General features: G+C 42.7%; 1 protein-coding gene and 1 long non-coding RNA gene across 12 annotated transcripts in view; both read right to left on the reverse strand.

The window, feature by feature from the left end:
* dab1a (DAB adaptor protein 1a) overlaps positions 1–7084 on the reverse strand; it is a 284198-nt gene that overhangs the window by 42950 nt on the left and 234164 nt on the right. The window lies entirely within an intron of this gene.
* On the reverse strand, positions 5991–6676 carry LOC118496248. Its single transcript, XR_004898775.1, has 2 exons — positions 6638–6676; positions 5991–6599 (listed from the first exon to the last, which is right to left on the reverse strand). It is a non-coding gene; the product is annotated as an uncharacterized LOC118496248 (long non-coding RNA).

Genomic DNA, 7084 nt, shown 5'->3' on the forward strand with positions numbered 1-7084 from the left:
ACAGACGCAAACCCCCACCCCCACCCGAGTTTTGTGCTTGTTCTTTTTCTTTGCATTGATCGTATCCAGCCACAAACCCCACTGTGGATTTTGTGTGCGCACGACTATCTTTGCAAGAGTTCATTTCATTGCTCACTTTCTGGTATGCAGTGAAGTAGAATTTCATAGAAATTTCGGAAATGCTTGAAGCTTTTAAGGGGCACAAGCACAACTCCCTGCTGTGTGCCTGTATACTTCAGCAAAGTTGTTTTCATCGCGCGTGTTGTGGGTTTTGTTTTTACTATTTTCACCATAACAAGATGTACCATGTTATATGAAAAAGGCACTCAGCTGAATTTGCTCTATGTACACAGTACATTAAGACTTGATGACCACTGTCATCCACATCGTCTGAGTGCTACTTTCATCTGAGAAAATACATTTCATTTAACACACACAGACATACAGCATGCTCTATAGAGGAATACAGTGATTTATTCATTTCATCCTTTTCTATGTTCTCCCCATTTAATATGAAACCAGTCACAATAACTCTGCTAGCATGAGGCCGTTCTCAACTCCCCCCCCCCCCTTCTCTCCTCCACCCAGCATCCCTCTGTCTGTGTAGGACGGTTGGTGCTAAAGCTCGTTTCTCGCCCTGGCTTTAATTACAAGGTAATTGGTCTCACTAACGAAGGGAAACATGGCCTGCGAGTGTGCATGTAACTGTGTCTATGTGCATATGTGTGTCTATGTGTGTGCGTGTGTTTTGCTTGTGGGTGCAGCTGTGTGCGTTCTGGGCTCTGACAGGGTATCAGAAGAGTGGGCTGTGTAAACAAGCCGCTAGCATCCTGTCATGGAACGCTGAAGCAGTTCCCCCCGTGGACTACACTCTCGGTCGCCGCTGAGCCGCCACTCACTCACTCACACACGCACGCACACACACACATGCACACATGCTCGATTCCACCTTTGCATAAATGTTCATATAGTGCTGCAAAAGAAGAACAAGTACTTCCCTGAGCCTGCATTGTGAGCATCCACCAAATATCTCACAAAAAAAGCACCTCACACTTTGTCCTTGTCATTCTTCTGTTAGTTCCTCACCTGAATACACACACACACACACACACACACACACACACACACACACACACACACACTATTTAGTCTGTTCAAACACTAAAAGACCCTTCTGACTGAAAAGTGTCAAAACTATTTGTTTCCTAAATCTCCATCTGTGTGAACAGGAGGTGTGCTTGTGTGTGTGTGTGTGTGTGTGTGTGTGTGTGTGTGTGTGTGTGTGTGTGTGATTGTCAAACACTAGAGGCCCTTCTTTCATAGCATAAGGAAACACAGGTAACTCCTTAGAACACAGCAGTCCTCCTTTCCTGCCAAGGCGAGTTTGCCAGAACAAAGCCCTCTATCATGTCTGTCATCTCTGCCAAAATATGGAACCACTGAAGTTGTTGTCCTTCCTCTCTCTAGCTATCTGTGTCTCATCTTGCGTAATGAACCTCTTCCCTTCATTCACTCAGCCGGGGTCCTGGAAGTGAGGATTGGAGCAAAGAAGGCCTGAGGAACACCATAGAGCATGAAAGGGAAAAGGAGGCTCCGCCATCTGCCAGAGTGTTATTCTCTCCTATCTCCTCACTTTGTAGGTACTCTAGTCGTCATCCTTTAAGTCCAAGGGACATTAAAATGCTAGTTTTTCAAAGAAGGAGAGAAATTTATATTTAATACCTGTTTAACTTTTTGCCTTGTTTATTAGATAGTTACAGTGTAGAGACAGACAGGAAATTAAAGAAGAGGGAGGAGGGTTAGAGAGAGTCTGTTGTTCTATTTGCTGTTGCATGACTCAGATGTTTGAGTTATATGTAATAGTGTGTGTGTATATATATATATATATATATATATATATATATATACACAGTTGTGTTCAAAATAATAGCAGTCCAACATCACTAACCTCATAAATAAAATGTTTTGGTAGAAGTGATATTTCTACATGGCAAATAATTTACTAGTAAGTGTTGTAGAGTCATAGAAAACCAACGGACCCAACAGTCATGACATGCATGCTGCTCATTCTGTGTAATTGAATCTGTAATTGAAAGGGGCATGTTCAAAATAACAGCAGTGTTGTGTTTAATTAGTGAGGTGATTGATTCTGTGAAGAAACAGGTGTCAGTTATGACCCATATTTAAGGAAGGAAGGAAGCAAATGTTGTGCATGCTGGTTATAGTGCATTTCACACTGAAATACTCAGCAAAATGGGTCGTTCCAGACATTGCTCTAAGGAACAGCGGACTTTGATTAAAAAGTTGATTGGAGAGGGGAAAACATATAAAGAACTGCAGAAAATTATAGGCTGCTCAGCCAAAATGATTTCAAATGCCTTGAAATGGCATCCAAAGCCTGAACAACGTGGGAAAAAACAGTCAACTACCATTCGAATGGATCGAAGAATAGCCAAAATGGCAAAGACTCAACCAATGATCAGCTCCAGGAAAATCAAAGAAGACTTAAAGTTACCTGTGAGTACTGTTACGATCAGAAGAAGGCTATGTGAAGCTAAGCTATCAGCTAGAAGCCCCCGCAAAGTCCCATTGCTGAAAAAAAGACATGTACTGAATAGGTTGAAATTTGCCAAAGGACACACTGACTGGCCAAAGGAGAAATGGCGCAACATTCTGTGGACTGATGAGAGCAAAATTGTTCTTTTTGGGTCTAGGGGCCGCAGACAGTTTGTCCGACGACCCCCATGCACTGAATTCAAGCCACAGTATACTGTGAAGACAGTAAAGCATGGTGGTGCAAAAATCATGTATGGGGATGTTTCTCATACTGTGGTGTTGGGCCTATTTATCGCATACCAGGGATCATGGAGCAGTTTCAATACATCAAAATACTTGAAGAGGTCATGTTGCCTTGAAGAGGAAATGCCTTTTGAAATGGGTCTTTCAACAAGACAATGGCCCAAAACACACCAGTAAGCGAACAAAGTCTTGGTTCCAGATGAACAAGATTGATGTTATGGAGTGGCCAGCCCAATCCCCAGACCTCCATCCCATAGAAAACTTGTGGGGTGACATCAAAAATGCTGTTTCTGAGGCAAAACCCAGTAATGCAGAGGAATTGTGGAATGTAGTTCATAGAAAGAAGTGGCTGATCTTTAATGCAGTATCTACATTGCCCATTATCAGCAACCATTCATCCAATGTTCCAAAGGCCCATTCTGTTTACTAATCTGATATCATTTTAAAAGGCTAACTGAGAAAACATTGGAGAACCCTTTTGTAATTATGTAAGCACATAATGTAATCTGAAAACTGCTGCCCTGGTTAAAAAAACAATGCATCTGATCTCAGCTGGTATTCTTTCTGGAATGGAGTGGAATGGGAATTTCTAAGTGACCCCAAACTTTTGACCGGTAGTGTGTGTGTGTTTTGTGAATGAAGAGGTACACAAGTTGACGCGGCGTCTGTGTTTGACCAAGCAGCGACACTCAGCCCCTAAAGTTTCTGAACCTTTGGAAAGTACTACCACTGGAAGAGGGACTTTGTTTTTTTTTAAGACCTGTAACTATCATTCAGGAACTAAATTTAGTTCATGGTTCCACCAGTCGAAATGCAGGTTTAATTGCTAACTTCCTCAAAAAAGTTCTTGGTCCCCTGGTAAGGTTCCTGTGGTGGAAGTGGCCTATTTGTTTACAACTATCTGCCAGCATAGCTGTCAATTAAACATGTTCAGCGGCCCGTCCACTCAGATGCTTGGAGATTAAAGGAGCATTTCTGTATTCCTCCTTTCAATATAAACACAATTATTAACAAGAAATCTGAAAAACACTTTGACATGAGGTCACTTTTGTGTTTTCAGTTATAAATGATCTTCACTGATTAAAAGAACATCGACCTATGCAATAGTATTTGCCCAACAAGACATGCAAAAGAATACATATTTTGCTATAAATCATGGTACTGATGTGTCTTTGATGAGCTCTGTACAGACCGCTCTGTTTGTGTGTTGTGAGGAAACTGAAATAGAAAACAGCAGCCTGTCAATATCCAACAAATGAGAAATGTCCTTTCAACGCGCAGTCCTTCAACCAGCACAGCGGGGTGAGAGTATCAGCCTCTATTCAAGCCTGTGTGTGACATTGGGACATTTTCCTTTTGTGCAAATTATGAGCAGGGAGCAAACTGTTGCTATGGAGACTGTAGTTAGTGATGCGGTGGGCAAAGCCACACCAACTAATGTGCAGGAGTGGACTAAGCTGAACATACTGAGAGGATCACAGAGTACACAAGCTACCACAGGCACACACGCACATAGTCTGAGACTCAAAAAAAGCTAATAAAAGGCTTTCACTGATCTATATTTTCTCTCTGAGTCAGGTGTTTTGAATGCTTTTTCGCTGTGGTCACATTTGAAAGCTTGGATGAAGCTTTTTTAACACTCGGGAATAGGGGCAGAAGAGTATGTCATTGGAGCTGCTGCACAGAAAGAAGATGTAGGTTTGCTGAGTGGAATGAGATTCCTGCCTGGGAATAGCATTGATCACATTTCACCACCCTTACCTGCACTCCTAAGTTATTATCATGCTAAGAAAAAGTGGATGGATAAATAGATGGGTACGATGAGAGCACAGACTGGTGGAGGCGCAGACAGCAGGATGGATGGAATCACTACTTTTCCAGAAATAAACTGATGGGAGAGAAGGGAAGAGGATAGCAGGAGAGGACAGAGTGGAGGCAGTTATCTCTAAATATAGTTTACGTGCTAGAAAAGCAACGTTTGGAAAGGGTGTTCCACTATCTGCTGCTCAGTGTCGTTGTTGTCTTCTATCCCCGCCTAGCCACTATTGGCCTCCACTAAAAAGCCACAACAGCAGACAGCCAATTCAATTCAATCTCTGTCTGATTGGAGGGAACAGATCTGATTACCTCTCATAGAAGGCACACACAAACACATGCAATACACACACACTCAAAATACCATTGTTTGTACTCTAAGATTCCTCAGGGAGAGATATCAGAGTAAATGGCTTCGGTGATTGCGCCAGATAGACTGGATGTGTGCATAATATCCACACGAAGAAGATAATGTGTTTGCTAATCGCACACCAGAGATGAGCAAACCCACACCCACACCCACACACCCACACACACAAAGGATAACAGCTGCACAGCTATAACCCTTAACCACTCTTTTCAAGCCGTTGGCTGCCAGCTACACTGCAGAAACACACTCCCACACATACTCAGTCAAACCCCATTGTGGGAGAGTCGTAATTTTTCAGAGTTGTGATGGCAGTCAAGTTATTATAACTTCATAATCCTATTCGGTGTCACATCATGAAAGACAGACACGTATCTGTGAATGTTTTATTTGAACATTCAATGATGTTATGAATACTGCAAATAGAAAAGAAAAAAAGTCTTCGTCTGTTGGCCAGAGCGGGCAATAAATGCCAAAAAATTCAAACTGTGTTAGGTTTACAAGTAGAGTTTTAGGAATTAATAACAGCCAAATGATTGCCGGTTAGCTGCCAAAGTGGCTGCTTGGGTAGGCCAGCTTACCAATCAGAGTCACAATTTATCAGTAGCTGGCCTGAAATATTCATTCACAACCCTGATAATGTCCATATACAGTGGGGAGAACAAGTATTTGATACACTGCCGATTTTGCAGGTTTTCCCACTTACAAAGCATGTAGAAGTCTATAATTTTTATCATAGGTATTCTTCAACTGTGAGTGACGGAATCTAAAACAAAAATCCATAAAATCACATTGTATGATTTTTAAGTAATTCATTTGCATTTTATTGCATGACATAAGTATTTGATACATCAGAAAAGCAGAACTTAATATTTGGTACAGAACCCTTTGTTTGCAATTACAGAGATCATATGTTTCCTGTAGTTCTTGACCAGGTTTGCACACACTGCAGCAGGGATTTTGGCCCACTTTTCCATACAGACCTTCTCCAGATCCTTCAGGTTCCGGAGCTGTCGCTGGGCAATACGGACTTTCAGCTCCCTCCAACGATTTTCTATTGGGTTCAGGTCTGGAGACTGGCTAGGTCACTCCAGGACCTTGAGATGCTTCTTATGGAGCCACTCCTTAGTTGCCCTGGCTGTGTGTTTCCCATCGTCAATGCTCTTACTGAGGGAAGAAGGTTGTTGGCAAAGATCTCGCGATACATGGCCCCATCCATCCTCCCCTCAATACGGTGCAGTCGTCATGTCCCCTTTGCAGAAAAGCATCCCCAAAGAATGATGTTTCCACCTCCATGCTTCACGGTTGGGATGGTGTTCTTGGGGTTGTACTCATCCTTCTTCTTCCTCCAAATACGGCGAGTGGAGTTTAGACCAAAAAGCTCTATTTGTGTTTCATCAGACCACATGACCTTCTCCCATTCCTCCTCTGGATCATCCAGATGGTCAGTGGCAAACTTCAGACGGGCCTGGACATGCGCTGACTTGAGCAGGGAGACCTTGCATGCGCTGCAGGATTTTAATTCATGACGGCGTAGTGTGTTACTAATGGTTTTCTTTGAGACTGTGGTCCCAGCTCTCTTCAGGTCATTGACCAGGTCCTGCCACGTAGTTCTGGGCTGATCCCTCACCTTCCTCATGATCATTGATGCCCCACGAGGTGAGATCTTGCATGGAGCCCCAGACCGAGGGAGATTGACCGTCATCTTGAACTTCTTCCATTTTCTAATAATTGCGCAGTTGTTGCCTTCTCACCAAGCTGCTTGCCTACTGTCCTCTAGCCCATCCCAGCCTTGTGCAGGGCTACAATTTTATCCCTGATGTCCTCACACAGCTCTCTGGTCTTGGCCATTGTGGAGAGGTTGGAGTCTGTTTGATTGAGTGTGTGGACAGGTGTCTTTTATACAGGTAACAAGTTCAAACAGGTGCAGTTAATACAGGTAATGAGTGGAGAACAGGAGGGCTTCTTAAAGAAAAACTAACAGGTCTGTGAGAGCCGGAATTCTTACTGGTTGGTAGGTGATCAAATACTTATGTCATGCAATAAAATGCAAATTAATTATTTAAAAATCATACAATGTGATTTTCTGGATTTTTGTTTTAG

Source organism: Sander lucioperca, chromosome 11 (assembly GCF_008315115.2).
Source record: "Sander lucioperca isolate FBNREF2018 chromosome 11, SLUC_FBN_1.2, whole genome shotgun sequence".
Taxonomy (NCBI): Eukaryota; Metazoa; Chordata; class Actinopteri; order Perciformes; family Percidae; genus Sander; species Sander lucioperca.